The sequence below is a fragment of the Marmota flaviventris genome, chromosome 18 (genome assembly GCF_047511675.1).
Source record: "Marmota flaviventris isolate mMarFla1 chromosome 18, mMarFla1.hap1, whole genome shotgun sequence".
Classification (NCBI taxonomy): domain Eukaryota; kingdom Metazoa; phylum Chordata; class Mammalia; order Rodentia; family Sciuridae; genus Marmota; species Marmota flaviventris.
Window position 1 is genome coordinate 22,060,604 of NC_092515.1, and position 19,450 is coordinate 22,080,053.

The 19,450-nt window shown below is 42.9% G+C and overlaps 1 long non-coding RNA gene across 1 annotated transcript; it reads left to right on the top strand.

The window, feature by feature from the left end:
* The first annotated feature begins 11,364 nt into the window (after positions 1-11,364).
* Positions 11,365-14,823, top strand: LOC114097501 (uncharacterized). The gene is made up of 4 exons (XR_003583593.3): positions 11,365-11,441; positions 12,945-13,709; positions 14,467-14,570; positions 14,661-14,823. It is a non-coding gene; the product is annotated as an uncharacterized lncRNA (long non-coding RNA).
* Positions 14,824-19,450: the final 4,627 nt, after the last annotated feature.

Consider the following 19,450-nt stretch of genomic DNA (forward strand, 5'->3'; position numbering starts at 1 on the left):
GGAACTTTTCACTTGTCGCATCATGTCACTGCTCAATATTTCAGATATTGGAGCATTTCAGATTTCAGGTTAGGCGTGTTCCATTTGCATAAGTATGCATATGAACATAAAGGAAAATCTGATCGTTATAATTTTAAAGATAAATGTTCTCAGAGAAATAGAAATGATAGGCAATTTCACAATGATGTCACTCTGCTAGTGAAATCCACTGGTTGTTGCTGAGGCATCTACATTTGCAGATATCAGCTTCTAAGAAAGAAGAAAGATTTCTCCATCTAGCTCAGAGTTATCTGGGTTAGACCATACTACTCCCTGTTCAGTCTCTTCTTTCAGAATAGGAGGCACCAAACAATCTACAAATCTTCTCTTGAGAAACACCTTAACTCTCTTTTAGGCTCAGGAAAATGTGACTGCTGCCCACAAAACCTGAGACCAAAGAAAAAAACCCAGAGCTTCTTCAGCTAGAACCCTACATACAATGTCCACTCAATTGCAACCATGACACAGTGACAAGGGAAACTTCCTCTGGACTGAATCTTTCAACACCACTGTTATGGATGGGATCTTTGATGCCCCCTCAAAAAAGTCAATGTTGGGCAATGTAAGAATGTTCAGAGGTAAAAATGAGTCTGAGAGCTATAACCTTGCCAGTGGATAGGCCACTGATGGATTAACAATTTGAACAGACCACCACAGGCAAACAAGGCATGGCTGTAGAAAGTAGGACTTTGGGGACATGCCCTTCGGGATTATGTCTTGTCCCTGGCTCCTCTAGCATATTCTCATTCTCTCTCTCTCTCTCTCTCTCTCTCTCTCTCTCTCTCTCTCTCTCTCTCTCTCTCTCTCTCTCCTCTTTGCTTCCCAGTGAGCTAAAAGCTTTCCTATGACATGCCCTTCCACACGATGTTCTGCCTTACCTGGGGCCCAAGCAATGGAGTCAGCCAATAATGGACTAGACCTCTGAAACTATAAGCCCTAAATATAGTTTTGGTTTTTTTTACCTGAATAGCTTTCTTTAATACTTCTCCTCTGAGGTAGCTCTTGTCAGGCATTTTGATTACAGAATGAAACGCAACCACACAGCCCAAGATTCTAAGAAGATGTAGGTCTTATAAAAGAGCCTTGTTAGAACTGTTCAGCTTAATTTCCATAAGTTCTTTATGTCAAATAAAGACCTCTATTTCCATTCATAATGGAGTAAACATTAACAACTAGAAATTTGGACAAAACATATGAAACAATGCTTTTCATACCGACAATAGACATCAAAGGACTGACCTCCAAGAGAAGGGTAAAAGAGAAAATGAGCCTCAGGATCACTGGACTTTCTAGACTATAAAGTAGGGACTAAGGAGAGAACAGCTGGGGCTGGGGTTGTGGCCCAGTGGTAGAGCACTTGCCTAGCACGCGTGAGGCACTGGGTTTGATTCTTCTCAACACATACAAATAAATAAAATAAAGGTCCATCAACAACTAACAACAACAACAACAAAAAAGAACAGCAGACCTACTGAGTTGAGGAAAAAGGGATCAGGGTTCAGGAAGCTTGGAATAGCTGGAATTTTCAAGACAGAAAACCACAGAGGAAGGAGAGGTACAGAGAGGAGCTCCAGCAATCTGCTTAGGAGTCCTCACACGTCAGCTGTTGAATATTAAGTTGTGCCTGCCTAGAGTGAAGCTCTACAAGGTCAGGCCAAAAAGAGAAGGGGGCTGGAAGCTAGAATATGAACAATGTTGTAGCTGGCACCAGGCTGGGAAACATTTTAATTATGATCAGCCACAAGTAAATAAGTAAAAAAAAGTCTTTAAAGCATCCAAGAAAAATATGTAGTACATACAGGGAAAAAAAGTAGGAATAAGTGTTAACATTCTGTTAGAAACATGATGTCTCAGAAGACAATTAAAAACTACAGTAACTGGCAACCTAGGATTTTATACCTAGCAAAATGATCCTTCAAAAACTAAAGATGAGATGACGATTTTTGAGACAAACAAAACCTGAGAGAATGTATTACCAGCATACTTACACTATAAGAAGTATTAAAGAAAGCTATTCAGGTAAAAAAATATATATATCATCAGGTGGATACTGAGAAAGTAAAAAAATGATAAGTATGTGGGTAAGTATAATAAAAAATTTATTTAAAAAAATTAAGTGGTAATTAAGACAAAAATAAAACTGGGAAAAATAGCAAAAGAATGGGAGGGAAAAGAGAAAACATCTTGTTCTAAGGTTGTTACATTATTTGCCAAGTAGTACAATATCCTCTGAAAGTAGATTGTGAAAATATGTATTGTAAGCCATGGAACAATCACTAAAAATAATAAGCCAACAGTGGAAATTAAATATTTTTAAATCCTTACTTAAAGAAAGAAAAAAGAAAAAGATAAAAGAGGAACCAAAAATGCATGGGACGAACAAAACAAACAGCAAGATAGTAAATTTTAACTCACACTCGTCAGGAGTTATACTACATATAAATAATCTAAACTCTCCCATTAAAGAGCAGAGATTGTCATACTGAATAGAAAGGCAAAATCCAGAGCTGGGGTTATAGCTCAGCAGTGGAGTGCTTGCCTCTCACGGGCAAGACCCTGGGTTCGATCCTCAGCACCACATAAAAATAAATAAGTGAAATAAAGGTATTGTGTCCAACTACAACTAAAAAATAAACAATTAAAAAAAAGAAAGGCAAAATCCAAATAAATGCTACCTAGAAAAAATTTATATCAATCATACTTGTTTTAAAAAGTATAAGAATTAAAAAAATACATATCACATAAACACTAATAATAAGAAAAATGGTTAGTGTACACCTGTAATTCCAGCTACTAGGCAGGTTGAGGGAGGAGGATAACAGGTTCAAAGCCAGCCTAAACAAAACAGTGATACTGCTGCAAAATAAAAAATACAAAGGGCTGGGATGTAGCTCTGTGATAGAGGGCTTTCCTTGTATGTGGAAGCCCCTAGGTCCATTACCCAGTTCTACAAAAATAAATTAATAAACAAACAAACATCAAGCTGGAAACTCAGGATAAGTAACAGTGCCAGTGAAAAAAGATACACTTGGGCTGGGTGTGATGATGCATGCCTGTAATCTCAGCTACCCGAGAGGCTGAGATAGAGGGATCACAAGTTTGAGGCCAGCCCGGCAACTTAGTGAGACCCTGTCTCAAAATAAAAATAAAAAGGGCTGGGAATGTAGCTCAGTGGTAGAGCATTCCTAAGTTCAATTTCTACTACCACAAAAGAAAAACAAAAGGTGGGAGGAATGGGGATATATCTCAATGGTAGAGTGTTTGCCTAGTGTGCACAAGCCCCTGGGTTCAATCCTCAGTACTATGGGGACAGGTAGGTACACTTGCTTATCATAAAAGGGTCATGTGATCAAGAGGATACAAAATTATTAGTGCTTACACATACAAAAGAAGTGTCAAAATACATGAAACCATCAAGACCAAAAAACTAAAAAGGAAAACATAAAAATCCATATTTATAGTTGGGGATTTCAATGTTCCTCTCTCAGTAATTAACAGAATAAGTAGAAAGTAAGAGTACAGAGCACTTAAACAAAATCACCAAATAACTCAAGTTAACTGACATTTATAGAACACTACATTGAGTAACAACAGAATAACACATTTCTTTCAGTTGTATATGGAATGTGTAATAAGTCAATGTGATAGGCCATAACCAAAGCTCAATGAACTTAAGAGAATATACTCGCTAACTATAATGAAATTAATTTAGAAATCAGTAACAAAATCATAACTAGAAAATCTCCAAAATATTGAAAATCTCCAAATATTGAAAGTTAAGTGACATACTTCTAATTAAATAGACTTCTAATAGATCAATATGAAATGATAAAGGATACTGAAAAATATTTTGAAATGAATGGAAAGGAAAAAAGAACATATCAAAATTTGTGGGATGCAGCTAAATCAGTACTTCCAAAGAAACTTTTGGTTTTTGAATACTCACAGAAGAAAATAAAGGTCTAAAATCAATTCTAAAAGTTGCTAGTCCAAGAGGTTAGAAAAATAAGAGAAATTTTAACTTAAAGCAAGTAAAATAACGAGTGAAAATAAATAAAACAAAAAACAGGTAATTTATTTAAATGCATGAAACTAGTCTTTTTCTTTGTAGATATGAAACTTTTTGGAGAATTTCACTACCTGATTTCAAGACTTGTTATAAAGCTATAGTAATCAAAATAGTATGGTATTGGTGAATGGATGCATATAAGATTAATGGAACAGAAAAGAGTAAAAAAAAAAAGCCCACACAAACATGGTCAATTTATTTTTAATAAATATGCCAAGGTATTCAAAGGGGAACAGATAGTCTCTTTAAAAAAATGATGTTAAAACAGTTGGAGATCCAGGTGGGAAAACACTGCACTCTTGACTCTTAATTCAAACCATACAGAAATTTACCTTAAAGTAGTTCATAGACCTAAACTTATTTAAAAAAACAACATAAAACTACTAGAAAAACATACCTAAGACTTTGGAGTACACAATATTTTAAAAATAGGTCACAAAAATCAAACCATTAAATTAAAGAAAAAATGATCAATTTGGATGTCAAAATTAAAACTGCTCTTCAAAACCTATGGTTAAAAAAAATGAACAGGCAAACCATGGTGCAAAGAAAATAATGTGTGTGTGTGTGTGTGTGTGTGTGTATCTGATGAAGGACTTATATATTATCTCTGACCATCAGTGAAAAATTTTCCAAACTGCACAACTTGGCAGTTCTTATTTCTTTTTCTGTAAATAGCCTTTATCATTAATTTTTTAAAATTTTTTTAATAGTCAATGCACCTTTATTTTTTTATATGCGGTGCTGAAAATGGAACCCAGTGTCTCGCACATGCTAGGCAAGCACTCTTCCACTAAGCTACAACCCCAGCCCTTTATCATTAATTTTTAAATTAGATTTCCTTTCTTTTTTTGAGCTGATTTCAGCAGTTCCTTAATTTTTCTAGATATAGAAAAATCAAGATGTGATTTAAGATGTGAAAAAAAATTCTTTCAGTTTATTGCTTATTTATTAATTTTGTCTATAGTAAACATTTTTTCATTTTAGTGCCATCAAAACTCATCATTTCTCTGGGGCTGGGGTTGTGGCTCAGCAGTAGAGCACTCCCCTAGCACATGCAAGGCAAAGCACCAGGTTCAATCCTCAGCATCACATAAAAAATAATAAATAAAAGTATTAAAAAACCCTCATGATTTCTCATCTTGTGGATTATGGTTTGGAGGTGTTGAGAAATCCTTTCCTATCGCAGATGTATTATTATCTATGCTAATTTATCAGCTTTATACTTTCACCTTTAATAACTATATATTTAATCTACTTGAAGTACATGGTATGAGGTAGGAATCCAATTTTACTTTTTATCCATTACAGAAAGTCAACACTCCCAGTGCCACTTACTAAATAATCTGGGCTTTCTCTAATGATATATGATTTTATCTCACATCACAATATTTTATAATGTCACATACATAATTGAGTTGTTTCTGGATTCTCCAAACTATTCCACTTATCTGTTTCTGTATCAATATCATATTATTTTAATTACTATGCTTTTGAAATTTGCTTTTATGCTGGTAGAGTAAGACATCCCCTTTGTTCTTCTTTTTCAAAATTACCTTAAAAGACTGTAGATATTTATTCTTTGATAAATATTGTAGAACCAGTTTCTCAAGTTCCAGTACAATTGGGCTGGAATTTTTACTGGAATTGCATTGAATACACAGATCATTTGATGGAAAAGTTACATTCTTTCAAAGTTAAGATATTATCCCATTAATTGTGTATTCAAGTCTTTTGAGGTCTACACATTAGAGTTCTAGATTTTTATCCTTAAAGATCTTATACATTTTTGTTAGTTGAATCCATGAACACCTCATCATTGTATAAGATAGCTTATTTTATAAATTTTCAAGAAATGTATTATTATTGCAGAGGATAACTCTCTTATTAGGTTACTTAATTTGTCAATTATCTTGTTTTCTATAATGAGGAACACTAGACAATAATAATGATGTTGACTTTTTGCTTCCAATCTTCACATCACTCAATTTTCTCACCTTCTTGCATTGGTCAGGACTTCAAATGGTTGTCCCTCCATATTTGCAGGCTCCACATCTGGGGGTTCAATCAACCTCAAATCAAAAGTGCTTCGGGGGGGGAAAAAAAACCAGGCAATTTCATAGGTATCAAACAACACATGCATGATATAGTAAAATAACTACATAACATTTACATTGTATTGGTAATACAGAGATTAAAGTAAGGAGGAGGATGTTCATAGGTTATAAGTAAATAATATGCCATTCTCTATAAAGGACTTGAGTATTTTCAGATTTGGGTCACTTTGGGAGGATCCTGGACTCAAGATACCAAGAAATGATTGTATCATCATGGCCAGAGGCCGAGCCAAAGGGCATCTTTATCTTCCTTCTGACTTAAAAGGATGAAAAAGTTTGAATTTTGGCCTAGTGCTTATAAAAAAATGAATGCAAGCATTCAGATATCTGCTAATCTTTGAGAAAAATCCCTGAAATTGGACAATGTAGGCTGGATTTGAGAGTAAGACACTGGGTTGAAATGGCTCTTTTACTAGTTCAGGTAAAACATGATGCGTGAAACATAATGTAGTGTAATAGATATTAGGGTAGCAGAGAACTGGGTGTCATGGAGATGAGCGTAGCTCATCATGAGTTCAGCAGAGAATTGGGGGTTGAGGGAGAAAATGATGTGATTTGGCGATAGATCAGATTCCCAAAAGTGAGTTAAGACTGATGCTCCATTTGAGGCTTGGCGGCTGCTTGGCTAGGTGGATGGCAAGGCCATTCACTGAAGACATCAAGAGAGAAACAATTTGGGGGGAAGGAATGGGGGTTCCGAACTTCACATACGTTGGCCTAGAGATGCTTGTGGAACATCCAGAGAGGAATCTAGTAGTAGTATGGATGGAAGAACATGGAGTTAAGAGCAGGGGGTCTGGGTGAGAGGATGGAGACTAGGTGTGGTGATGAGTCCAGATGATATCAGTTAATGTTCACAAAGCATTTGGAAAAGTGCCTGGCATGAAGATACATGGGCTAGCTGCTGTTAGAATACCAAGATCATTCGCACACAGATAAGAGTTAAAACAAGAATGGAGACCTTCCAGAAATAGCCCAGAAGTCAAAGGTGACGAGGCATAAAGCATGGCCCACGCTAATCCAGGCTGGGCAGAAGAAAAATAGCAGGAAGGGTGGGTGCCAAGAAACCAAAGAACGAGTACCAAGGAGGAGTGCGTGGCTGTGCTTCACAACGAACAACATGAAATGTGGGAGTCAATGCATCCTTCCGAGTTTTATATAGTTCTGTCTCCTCAGGGCATAAGCAGCACAGGAAACCCGCGCACCTAGAGCTACTTCAGGACACGACAGACCTCAAAGACACCGAAGCGCCTGCGCACGCCCGGCCCCGCCCCTTCGCGGTGCGCAACCCGAAGAGGCCCAGAATAAGGCATGACTCCGCCCCTACCGCTCTGGCCACGCCCATTCACGGTGAGCATCGCGCAGACTCTTTGCACACTGACCAGCTGGTCCTATCTCAGCACTGTGGAGTGCCCGCGACCAACTTGCCCGGGAAGTAAGCGACCAGCTCCAGTGTACCCGACGGGCGTCTGGGTGGCACAATTCCGTACTCCGTACGCCAGCGCTGTACAACCGGGACAGCCAGCTCGCAACTGCGCAGCCGCAGCCGACGTGGGGCGGGACGGGGGCGGGACCTACATGGAGGCGGGGATTGTGGGCGGGTCCGTGTCACGTGGGTAAACACACCGCACGTGGAGGGCAGCCTGAGCGTCGAGGGCGGAGCTGGCTGGTTGCTCTGGGGAGGAGGCGGGCGGGCTGCGGAGTGCGTCCGCGCTGGGAGGCCCTGGGCAGGCGGCTGGGCGGGGGCGGTCAGGCTCTGGCCGGAGCCTCAGTTTTCTGAAAACATGGCAAATACTGACTTTGGCTAAGTCGGGCCAGGCCCTACCCTAGGGAACTTAATGAACTGGGGATAACCGAATAAAGTGTGCGCTTTCCCATTTCACAGATGGGGTTAAGAAACTTGCCCAAAGCCACGTGGCTAGCAAGTGGGGCAACCAAAATCCGACCTCGGGCATCCAGCACCTTCAGAGCTTGGACTGTGGCTTACATTATAGGACTTCTGGGTCCTACTTCAAGCATTTTGCGCTGACCCCTCGGGACCGAGCGTAGTCTGGGTCCCTTGGTGAAGCCTGTTTTCCTGTTTGTGCAATGAGGTAACAAAGATACCCATTCCAGAAGAGACTTAGAGGAGGCTCTTTCCAAACCGTCGCGATAGTTTCCGTTCGGGTGTGGCGGGGACAGAGTCGGCAGGGACCTCTGGCCCCACATTGCCTCTCGCTGGACAGCCCCTCCTCCAGCACATTCCCTCCACGCTGTCTTCTCCTGAATCCGAGCAGAGGCAGCGCCCTCTGCAGGGGCAGCACCCATGGCACTGAGGCTCCTTCCCTAAGCTGACTTCTACCCAAGCCGGCCTCCTTTCTCTCCCCTCCTCCTCCTCCTCCACCGTCCTCTCCGCGTGACCAGGGGAAGGCGCAGCACACGGAGTCGGCCCGGCCTGGGGCCCAGCCAAGCTGTCAGCCCAGATTGGCGGGGGTTGCTGGAGGCCTCGGAGGGGGACAGGAGTGCTTAGGATTGGAAGGAAGAAAATGTTCCAGGCAGAAGAGCTGAGCTGCAGCCTCCAGGGGAGTTCAGAACACCTTTCCAGGCCCAGCAGCCAGAGCCACCCTAGGGATCCCCTACCCAAAAGGTGATACCTGTGAGCTGGTTAATTGGATGTCTCCTTAAAACAGACCAAGCTTCCCATGCAGTGCAGTGTGGCAGGGGACCCTGAAAATCTCTTCGTGTCTCAGCCTCCCCCACTGTTTTTTTTGTTTGTTTGTTTTGTTTTGTTTTTTAAACAGGGCTAATGTTATACCCACCCATAGAATTGCAGGAGAATTAAATGAGTAAACAGGAGTCAAGCATTCACAGCAGTGCCCTGCCCTTTGAGGAGCACTCATTACTGGGGAGGAGTCCCGTGTGGATGGTAACTGTGTACTTTCCTGCTGTCCAATCCAAGTCCCCTGGTCCTAATTCTTTCCTCAAAGTTTATTTTATGAAACTTCCCATACAAACTTTTTCACACAGCAGCTTGCTAATGCAGTCACTGTGACACATCAGAACAGTGACATAAGATTGCATAGTGACCCACAAGCTGAATCCCCCTGCGTGCCTCCTGCCAGTTCACTTAAATACTGGCTAGCCTCAGCATGGCCCTCTCTGATAATGCTCCTTTCTTTGCCCACCCCCACCCCTTGCATCCCCAGGACCATCAGCTACCTGTTTGACTGACTATTCTGTTCCATGCCTTCCTGAACTACAATGTAATATCGGGCTAGGCACACTCCCTCTGCTTCAAGGGGGCAAGACTACCCTGCGTGGGTTTCTGGGTGGCAGACAGAAGCAGGAAAAGCCCTGCCTAAGGCTTTGGTTAATGAAAACCCTGCTGTTTCTCTCCTGCAGATCAGGTTGGGGGTTCTTTTGGGTATTGTCCCAAGGAAAAGGAAGGTGGAAGCACAGAGACCTAGGGCATGCCAGAAAAGGAAAATTGGGGAACTTAGGGATCAGGGAGACCTCAATTGTGATCATTCCCTGCTAGGATGAGCTCTCTCCTGAAGTCAGATGGTGGTCAGGCTTCTCCACAGGGATGTCCAGAATCTTCCTTATATCCCATGCCTGGCATAGAGACTGGTACTGTGGAATTAGGAAATCCAAGAGGATAAATGACGGTTGTCACACAACTGCAGCAAGAGGAATCCTGCTGTTGGAAGCAGAGTGTTTGCAGCTGTTTCAGAGCATGCTCACATCTCTGCTGTCACTCATTATTTAGGAGGGTCTTTGTTGTTGTTTCTGTATTTACTGCTTTTGACAAACCAGTATCCCTTTCTTTTTGTGGTGGAGCCAGGTAGTTCACATGGTCTGACTGCAGTCCTGCCCAGAGAGTGACACATGCCACATGCCTAACCAGTCAGAGTTCTGCATTCCTCTGGCCACAGCAATTAGTGATCCAGACTGGACCAAAGAGAATCATCCCCAGAACTTTGCTAGAGGTCCTGAGAAAGAGGTATTTTCTGGCAGAAATGTCAACTTGGAGATACTAGCAAGTATACTACATGAAGTCAGCACATGACAGACAAAGCAGAGTTGAGCAAAGTCAAGAGCCAGATTCCTGAGGGTAGCATGTAAACACCCAGATCCAGCCATGCCTGAATCTAGCTAGATCTACACCTTAGTTATTTGTCTGAATCCAAAAGCTCATATGAATCTATAAATTCTTTTTTTTCTCTTGGCAATTTGAATCATATTTCTCTTTCAACTGAACTTTTTCGTATCTGACCCTCTGTTGTACCAAAGACCATAATCACAATATTTGATTGAGAGTTGGGGCTTCATGTCATATCAGAAGTGGAGCTTACCTGTAAGTGCCCCTGTCAGGGGCTTTGGCCTGCTCTGGCCTATCCCCTGGAACTGCTCTTGCCTCCTGACCATTGAGTTGGTGGCCACCCAAACTATTGGCCTTGATTGTGTGTTCTAGGGCATCTGCTTTCTGGGTCAGTCTTGTCCATAACTATATCCTTAGGACCTGAAATAGAGGTTTTCAGAAAACATTAGTGGAAAGAGTTCATGAGACATTGAGGCTTATGTGGTTGGTTGGGATTTGTGAGAGGTTCAAAAAATCAGGATCCCCTATTGCTGCTTCCCTCCCCCACCCCGCCACCTGCCCTTGGTACGTGCTGGCCCTAGTATCCCATCCCCTTGCCTCTCACTTCTGCTGATCACTTTACTCACTCACAAGTATTCAACCCTTACCTGGAGCCATCTCACAGATGACGGTATGGCCAGTAGAGTGAGGAATGAGTTTTCAACATTAACATACCCCTCTGGATTGCCCTACCACACTCTAAAGGCTTGGGTACTCTGGACACTTCCAAGAACACACTCCAAAAGACCACAGCTGCTACCCACCAGGAAGCCAGAAGGGGGGCATGAAAACCGCACAGGAGGAGAGAGGTTGCTGCTGGGACCCAGACTGTGCGCCTCCCAAAATGTGCAGTCGGCACATCTGCCTAGAGAAAAAGGGAGGCCCAGAATCACAAGCTTTGTTATTTTTACTTTTTGGTGTGAGGGGCCATCTGTGCAGGTTTGAGCTTGTCTGGAAGAAACCAGGATTTGTAGATGAAATTCAAATGCAGGATTTCTTTGCAGGCTGTCGTGCTGAGACTTTCTCCAGGAGCTGGGGTGGCAGTGCTGATATTTTTATAGCAGCAGAGCATGCCAGAGTCCAGCAGCTGTTCAGGGTAAGTGTGCACACAGGGCCTTCTACCAGAGTGCTGTCAATGCCTCAGTAATGGTCTTCTCAGTGTTGGCTCCACCAAGGATGCCAGGATGGAACTGAACCACCAGCTGTGTAAACTGACCCCAACTGCCTGGAAGGAGGAGGTCTGGAGAACAGAAAATCCAGTGGGGAGAGGAGGTTGGCAGTTTCTAGAGATAAGGGTTAGGGAGGCTCTGACACCCTCCATTATTGCTGTGGGTCCCTCCAAAACTACCTCAATAAGCATGCAATTGTAGACCCATGCCTAGGATATGGCCATTGCCCCCATTTTCAATTATAGGTCACCCTCCTGCTCCCTGCATGGAAATTCAATTACTGCCCTGTTTGAGCTGAAGGTGGAGATGTCCAAGTTGGAGACCCCCTCTAGCATCTTCTCACAAACCAGGCTTCCTGGGGGAAGGGAGGACACTGTAATGTGGGGTCGGGAAAGGCCATCCAATCTCCTTTTGACATCATCAGTGAGAGTCCTATATAGGGCCCTCCTTGTAACAGCTGCTGCTGCCTGGGTACCAACCCACACATCACATGCTGATGAAGTTTGCATTCAAATAATAACATAGGTGTTATCTGTGAAAACTTGTCTCTAATTTGTAGCACAAAACATTGGATGTAGGCTGGATGCTTTCCTCGGCACTTCTCTCCCGGGCCAGATGTGTCACATCTCCTTCTTAAGGTGTCTACCAGGACGAAGGGGAGAGGACATGAGATTTAGCGCATATAAGTTTAGAAACTCTTTGATGCTGTTCCTGATAACTTGTTCCAGGTCCTGGGGGTGGTATGGTGGTGAGAGAAGAGGGCAAATGATTTGTGACTCATCCAGTCATTGCTGTGCCCCTTAACAGTCCTGCCTTTTTCTATTTTATCCCAAATAATTCAATCTAATAATAGGCAGGGGCTGTAGCCAAAAGTGATCCATAACTATTCACTTTTTTTTTTCTTCCAGAAGATCCCTTAATTGAAGAATGGGATTTGAAGTACACCAAGAGGGGTCTTTAGCTCAGAAATACTGCCCCCAAAACACATGTACGCACACATTGTCATTGCACCCAGAGAGAACCCCATCCCAATGTGTGGGATCATAGCAAAGCAGAGTAGAGGAAGATGAGACAGGGACTAGGAACATAATGACAGACACTGCCAGGCAGGACCACTTTACCAGGGAGAGTAAGGTTCAAAACTGACAAGGAGCTCAGATAAGGGCTTCCAAGGCCTCACTGGACTCCAGGCTGTGCTGAGGCTGACTAGCTTGGGCGGACAGACTTCTGTGTTTTTTTGTTTTGTTTTGTTTTTTCCCCACAGAAACAAAAGGATGAAATCATTAGCATCAATTGGGCACATTCAGTGTAGATTACTGACATGCCATTGTTATGAGGATAAAAGAAATATAATTAATAAACCCCACCCTGCCCGCCTTTTATGCTTCCACGAATTCAGTATTGACATCTGCATCTATCTCATCCCACAGATGAGCCATCCCTTTCAGCTGGCCTGGACATCGCTAAAATGAACAGTGCCGAAAATCACTCCTGGGATCTGTAAGCCCATCTTTCTCAGAGGCAGTTTGTCTTCTGGCACAGTTTTTTCCATCAACGAGGCTGAAGCAAGAGAGGGTTTCCCAGCAGCCCAGTTCAGGTTCCATTCTAGGAGGAACAAAGCCTGCGGGCCCATGGCAGAGGAACCCCAAGTTTCCTCCCACCTAGAATTTTTCTTCAGGGCCACCCCGCAGGGCAGTCCGTGACCTTTTGGGCATCAGTCCTTGATAGGTATGGAGAGACCATTTTCAGGCAACAGCCTTGGAATCTCACCTGCCTCACCTCTGGCCTTGACATGCCTTAGATGGAATGAGGGCTAAAGGTCACCCTGGAGATCTCTGAGAGGCCAGGGGATTTCGGGGCCCACTTGCTTACCAGTTTGACTTCTGCCCTGTGTACCAGTCACCCTCACCTCCACCCCACTGTGGTAACTAGAAAAAAAAACGAAACCTTTGCATGAAAGGAAGCAGGGGAAGTCTCTGAAGTGTGACTGCAAACCTGAAAACAGAAAACTAGTCTTGCATCACCATCTGGAAGACAAGAGTTTGAGGAGAAACAGAAAGCAACTTTTAACCCCTGAGAGGCTGCACTTAGTCACTGAGAGAACATCCTGTTGCCTCCTTGCTTCTGAACAGGACTGCTGGCTGGAGGGCTTGCACTGTCCCTTGGGCCCAGGAGGAAACAGAGGCCCAGAGTAGGTAAGTAACGAGCTAATGTTGTTAGAGCCAAGACACTCACTAAGTATGGGAATCATGAACTCAGATGTCTTTGGAAACCAGGCAGGTGAAAGAATATGTTTCTGGATACTGAGACATGGCCAAATAGTCTGGTCTTCCAAGGAGAAATATGCTTCCTTTGCCATTTTTTCTTGAAGTACTCTACCTTCTTGATCTATACTGTTTTCTCCCATTCGATGGCTACAGATACAAGAAATATTTGTCTGTTCCAAGAAGATGTGCAGCGTGTATGTAAAGATAAACAGCTATGGAGTCAGAGACATCAGCATGAGGTACTATAGGGATTGGTAGGGATTTGGGCACATTGCAGATAGACTTTACTCTGCCTGTAGGACAGTCAAGAGTTGGGGAGCCCTATCTGAATGGGAATGCTCCTAAGTTTTAAATGTTGGTTGAAAGGTGATTTAAAACCCTTTGGCAGTCTAAATACAACAAAAACTCATGGGTGCACCTGACTACATACAGGTCCTCATGCACAACTTCTGCATTAGCCTCTGCTTTGGCCTCACAGTCTGGAGGAGGAATAGAGGATCGAGAACTTCAGAGGAGTGCTTCAGATCAAGTCACCATCTTTGCAGAGATTGAGTACTCATCTCTTGTCTATAACAAGAGAACCATTGGTTAGGTGCTCAGCAAGAGGGATGCAGAGAAGGTTCTTGAAGGCTCAGGTTGTGACTGCTGGAATAGATTTAACTTTGGACTTTGTTTCTTTTAAAAGGATGGTATCACTGGGAGGGTTCATCACCATTCTTTCCACAAATGAAGCTGGATTCCTGTATGTCATCTCATCCTTGCAGCTCTCCTGGGAACTGGAAGGCACTGGTATGTGGCTCCTTTGCTCAGAATAGGACTGGGGCAGGGACTTGATTCCTTCCTGTTAATGTCTTGCTTTTCAATCTTATTTTCTTCCAGAGGAACCTTTGGAAGTAGAGGATAGTGGCTATCTATGTAAGAATCCATTCATTCATTCTTGGAGCAAGTATTTAATGAACACCTGTTTTGTGCCAGGCCCCATGCGAGTCAATGAAATCAATTGGTAGGTAATCACTTAAAAATAAAAAAACAAAAAGAGTGACTTTGTGTGCCTATTTTATTTTACTTGCTTTTTATTTTTCCAGATGGAATCTCATTGTCCAGAATAGCCTTGACTATCTGGGCTCAGGTGATCCTCCTCCCTCAGCTTCTTCCAAGTAGCTGGGACTACAGGTGCCCTGTACCATACCCTAACCCTAACCCTAAACTACTTAGAGATAATACAATGAAAAGAAACAGCCATATAGGGAAAAAAAGCAAATATTTTCATTAATTTATATGTGTGAAAAAATTTCAGGAGCAAGGTACACATTATTAATACCAATATTGTTAAGAATAGATCTCTGAGGGATTTTTGCTTACTATGTTGTGTGATTTTGAAGTATTCTAACTTATTATACCTAAAAAGCTCTACTTTCATAACTAGAGTAAAACTAGTAAAGTTAAATAATAGCAATTTTAATGGAAAGAAAAGTCAGCAATACCGAGTGCTGGAACAGATGTGAGGAGGTGGGAACTCTTCATCCTCCCTGGCTGGGAGTGTAAATTGGTGCAATTTGGGAGAGGAGATGATTACCTTTAGAAAGATGCAAAGGCGCATGCCCTTTGACATGGCATTTCCATGTCTAGCAGTGTGCCCTGCAGGAGTTTGCATGGGTGATACACATGTGCGCAAGATGTCAATTAAAGCACCATTTGTGATGGTGAAAAAAGAAATTGGAAATCTATTTGTGCACCAGGGTAGGAGGGACTATAAATATATACCACAGTTAAAAATGAATGAATGTGACTATTGGTATCAACATGGACAAACTTAAAAGTAACGTGGAAAGAAAATAGCAAGTGACATGATGTAAAAGGTTTGGTGCCGTTGATGTTATTTTTAAAAAACCCAGAGTGGTGTTTGCTATATTTATTGCTAATGGAGCCACATGTAAATGATAAAAGTCTAAACATAAATGGAGTAATCATACAATCCACCCCTGGTAATTGTTTCCTCTGAGGAGAAAAGAACCATGAGATTGGGAAGGGACACTAGGGAACTTCACTTGTGCCTGCCATATTGTATTTCTTTATTTTAAAAAGTATGTGGCCCACATAGTGGCACATGCCTGCAGTCACAGCTACTTAGGACGTTAAGGTAAAAGGATCATAATTTTGAGACCAGTCTGGGCAACTTCGTGAGACCTTGTCTCATAATAAAGAATAAAAAGGGCTGGGGATATAGTTCAGTAGTAAAGTACCCCTATGTTTAATCCCCACTACCTTTAAAAAAAAAAAAAGGAGAAGGAGAAGGAGCAGCTCATATGGCAAATCTGGGTAATGGGTCCACAGATGTCATTTGTGTTATTCTTTGCACTTTAAAATCTTTGCCAACCTGGTGGTATAAACTGATCTTGTTGTTTTATTTTTCATTTCTCTGATGATTTGTGCTTTGAATAGTTTTCTTGCCAGTTCCCATTTTTGACAACTGTATTAATGGTGAACGGTGAAGTGAGTGTTGCAGTGGTGAGAGGGAAGGTGGAAGTACCCTTTGGGCAGGTGACCATTCAGGTTTAAGCCAGGTGGAGGCTGACTGGGGGGGTAGAGATGCAACCAGGAGGTGTCATAAGTTGGAGTGGTGAACTTGCCCAGGGACAAATGTCAAGGGGCAGTGGTGGCCCTGAAGGGCCCTATGACTCCTTCAGCTTTTGTTGGAACAGAGAGGAGGGATTTGGGAGGAATGGTATCAGGCATGTAATTGGGAGGTGTGCAGCCACAGAAGCTGAAGGACGATGGAATGTTTCTAGAGGGCAGGTGGAGTCAGCAAAGCTAAATGTGGCAGGGATGAGGCTGGAGAGCACTGTGAGATTTGTCACCTGGAGATTGTGTTAGTCAGCTTTCCATTACTGTAACAAATCCCTGAAATAATCAATATATGCAGAGGAAAGGTTTGGTTTGATTCAGTTTTGGAGTTTCTGGCCCATGCTTGGATGGGCACATTGTTTTTAGGCCTCTGGTAGAGTGGTAGCACACTGTGGCAGCAATGTGTATAGAGCACAACTGCTGCCCTCATGGACAGGTAGTAAAGGAAAGGCAGAGGAAGGGGCTAGGGTCCCACTGTTCTCTTCCCAGGCATGCTCTTCATGACTCAAAACCTCACACTGGGCTCTATCCTCCCAATAGTGTCACACTGAGGGCCAAGCCTTTAACACATGAGCCTTTGGGGATCTTCCAGATCCAAACTAGAGCAGGTGTCTTAGATGGCCTGCGTATATGCCCAGCTGGAGGGTGCTGCAGAAGTGACGGTGGTATAGATAACACTTTCAAAGGGGCTTCTTAGGATGGGAGGAAGATGGGGTTAATGACCAGGGAAGAGGAAGCAGGCTGGAGGGAGGAGAGCACATCAGAGCAAACTGCTAAGTGCTCCTGGGGTCCCCCTGCTCTCAAGTGGGCTGTGTGGGACACACAGGGAATCCAGCCAGTCTCACCCTCAGCACTGTCCCCCAGAGATGCAGGGTGAAGACATGTCCTCAGCTCTAAACCACTCACGGGAGTTTATTATGAATCAGAGATCATATCACACCACCACATCCAGCAGTGGTAGATTCAGGGATGGTGACCACCATTTTTTTAATGTGCTAAGCACTGGGATAAACATTTCCTATGCATTTTCTCATTTCATTTCCCCTCAGTTCTATGGGATAAAAAAACATTGTTGTCATCCTTAATCCTTATTTCATAACTGAGGGACACTGAGCTTGGAGAGGTTAAGCCCAGATCACACTAGGAAGTGGCAAAGCTGAGTCCCAGTTCAAGGTGAATGCATGCAGAGTCCAATGAAGAAATGACACCAGTGTGGGCCGAAGACAGGGTCAGACTCATTCAGGAAGTGAGATTCAAGCCGGCATTGGGCAGGTTGGCAGGCAAATGCCTGCACAAAGGTACAGGGGCAGAAACTTGAGGGAGATGGAGGCAGTCATTCAGGCAGGGCCATTTAGAAATTAGTGTTGGTGTCGCTGATTTTTACAGACATTCCATTGCCTTCCTGCTTGTCCCCCGTATGCAGCATAGCCTCTTTCTTATGGTGCAGAGAGGCCTAACTCTGGGTTGTTTCCTCATCCTCTGCCTCCAGACTGGCTCTGAACAGGTCACTGTCACTACTTTCCTCTTTATCAAACCCAACTTCCTGTTGCTGGGGAGACTACACCCATCTTTTATTTGATGTACAAAAGCTCCTCGTGACATGTTCTCTGTCATCTCTTCTGCCTCATCTTCTCCTTCCTCCTGATACACCTCTATCCTCTGACTCCTACTTGTGCCCAATTGTGAGCACTTTTTGCAAACTGCTGAGGAGTGTTCAACAGCTGCACCTCTAAAGCACAGCGAAAGTGCTATTCCTGCCCTCTGCTCCCAGAGGCCCCCTGCTCAAACTAGGACCCTCATGAGATAACAGTTGTTTATATGTCTCACCTGCAGGCTCACCTGAGTCCCTTGGCCACACTGTATCTTTGTCTCCCATATTGGTAGTGCTTAGCACACAATAGGGGATCAATAGGAGGACATCTCACACATCACGCTGGAAAAAGCATTAGACTTAACTTTTTGGATAAAGATGCTACAGTTTTTGGAATTGGCTTTGATCAGGACAGTGATTTAAAGAGGGGGAGAACGGGTGGGGAAGGTTTATTTAATAAAGAATAACATTGCACTTCCATCTGAGGCTCTTGGGAAATAGTACCTGGTAACCAGTGAAACTGAGCACATTAGAGTCTTCTGGAGTTAAATTTGGAATTAGGACGAGGTAGGGAAAATCTATGCTCATTGAATACAAAATGCAATTGTCTGTCAGTGCAGGAACTGAAGTATCTGCAGCAAATTATATTTAAGACTCTATTGTCACAGGCAGATTAGCTAATGCTTGATTTTAAGTATAGGCTTCTAATGCTATTACTCCTGGTTAACTCTGCCTGGCAGGTAACCTTGTGGAACAAATGACTGCATTGCTTGAATAACATATTTGATCAAATAGGACAATTCTTTCAAAAATTGAGTTCTCTGTGGCAATTTGAGACCTGTAATCAGCAAATTAGATGATTACAGCAGGGATAAAAATAGTCTTCTAACAATGTCCAAGGTATAAATGTGATTTGAATTTCAAAATGCTGAACATGTGGTAGGAAAATGCACGGTTGGGTAAATATGACTAGACATTATCAGATTTGATTTCTCTTTCCGTCCCTGCTCTGAGCTAGAGCCTAATTTTGCCGGAATAAACTCCAATCTTGTTTGTGTTGGAGTTAGAGGATAGAGGTGTATCAGGCACTAGGCTGCAAATCTTTGACGGCTCCCAGCTTTCCCTATCTGCTGCAGGTACTTGCCGTCCATGTGAATATTAGCACCACTGATTTACCCACTTGGTATTTAATAGCCTCCATGAAACAATAAGCTGTCCAAGTTTCATGCGGGGAAGATGACACTGGAAAACCTTCAAAACCCCCCATACAGGAACCTGTTGTCTTTTTCCTCAGGCACAGTGGGCAGAGAAATGATAGCAACTCTGAGATATAGCAAGTGAGCAGGGGAAAAATATGAGGGTGTGGTATTTTGTGCCACAATCCAGTCTTCAAGGTTGGTCAATAGGTTGGTTTCTCCAACATAGAGCTAGCTTTCTGTCACTGTGACAATAT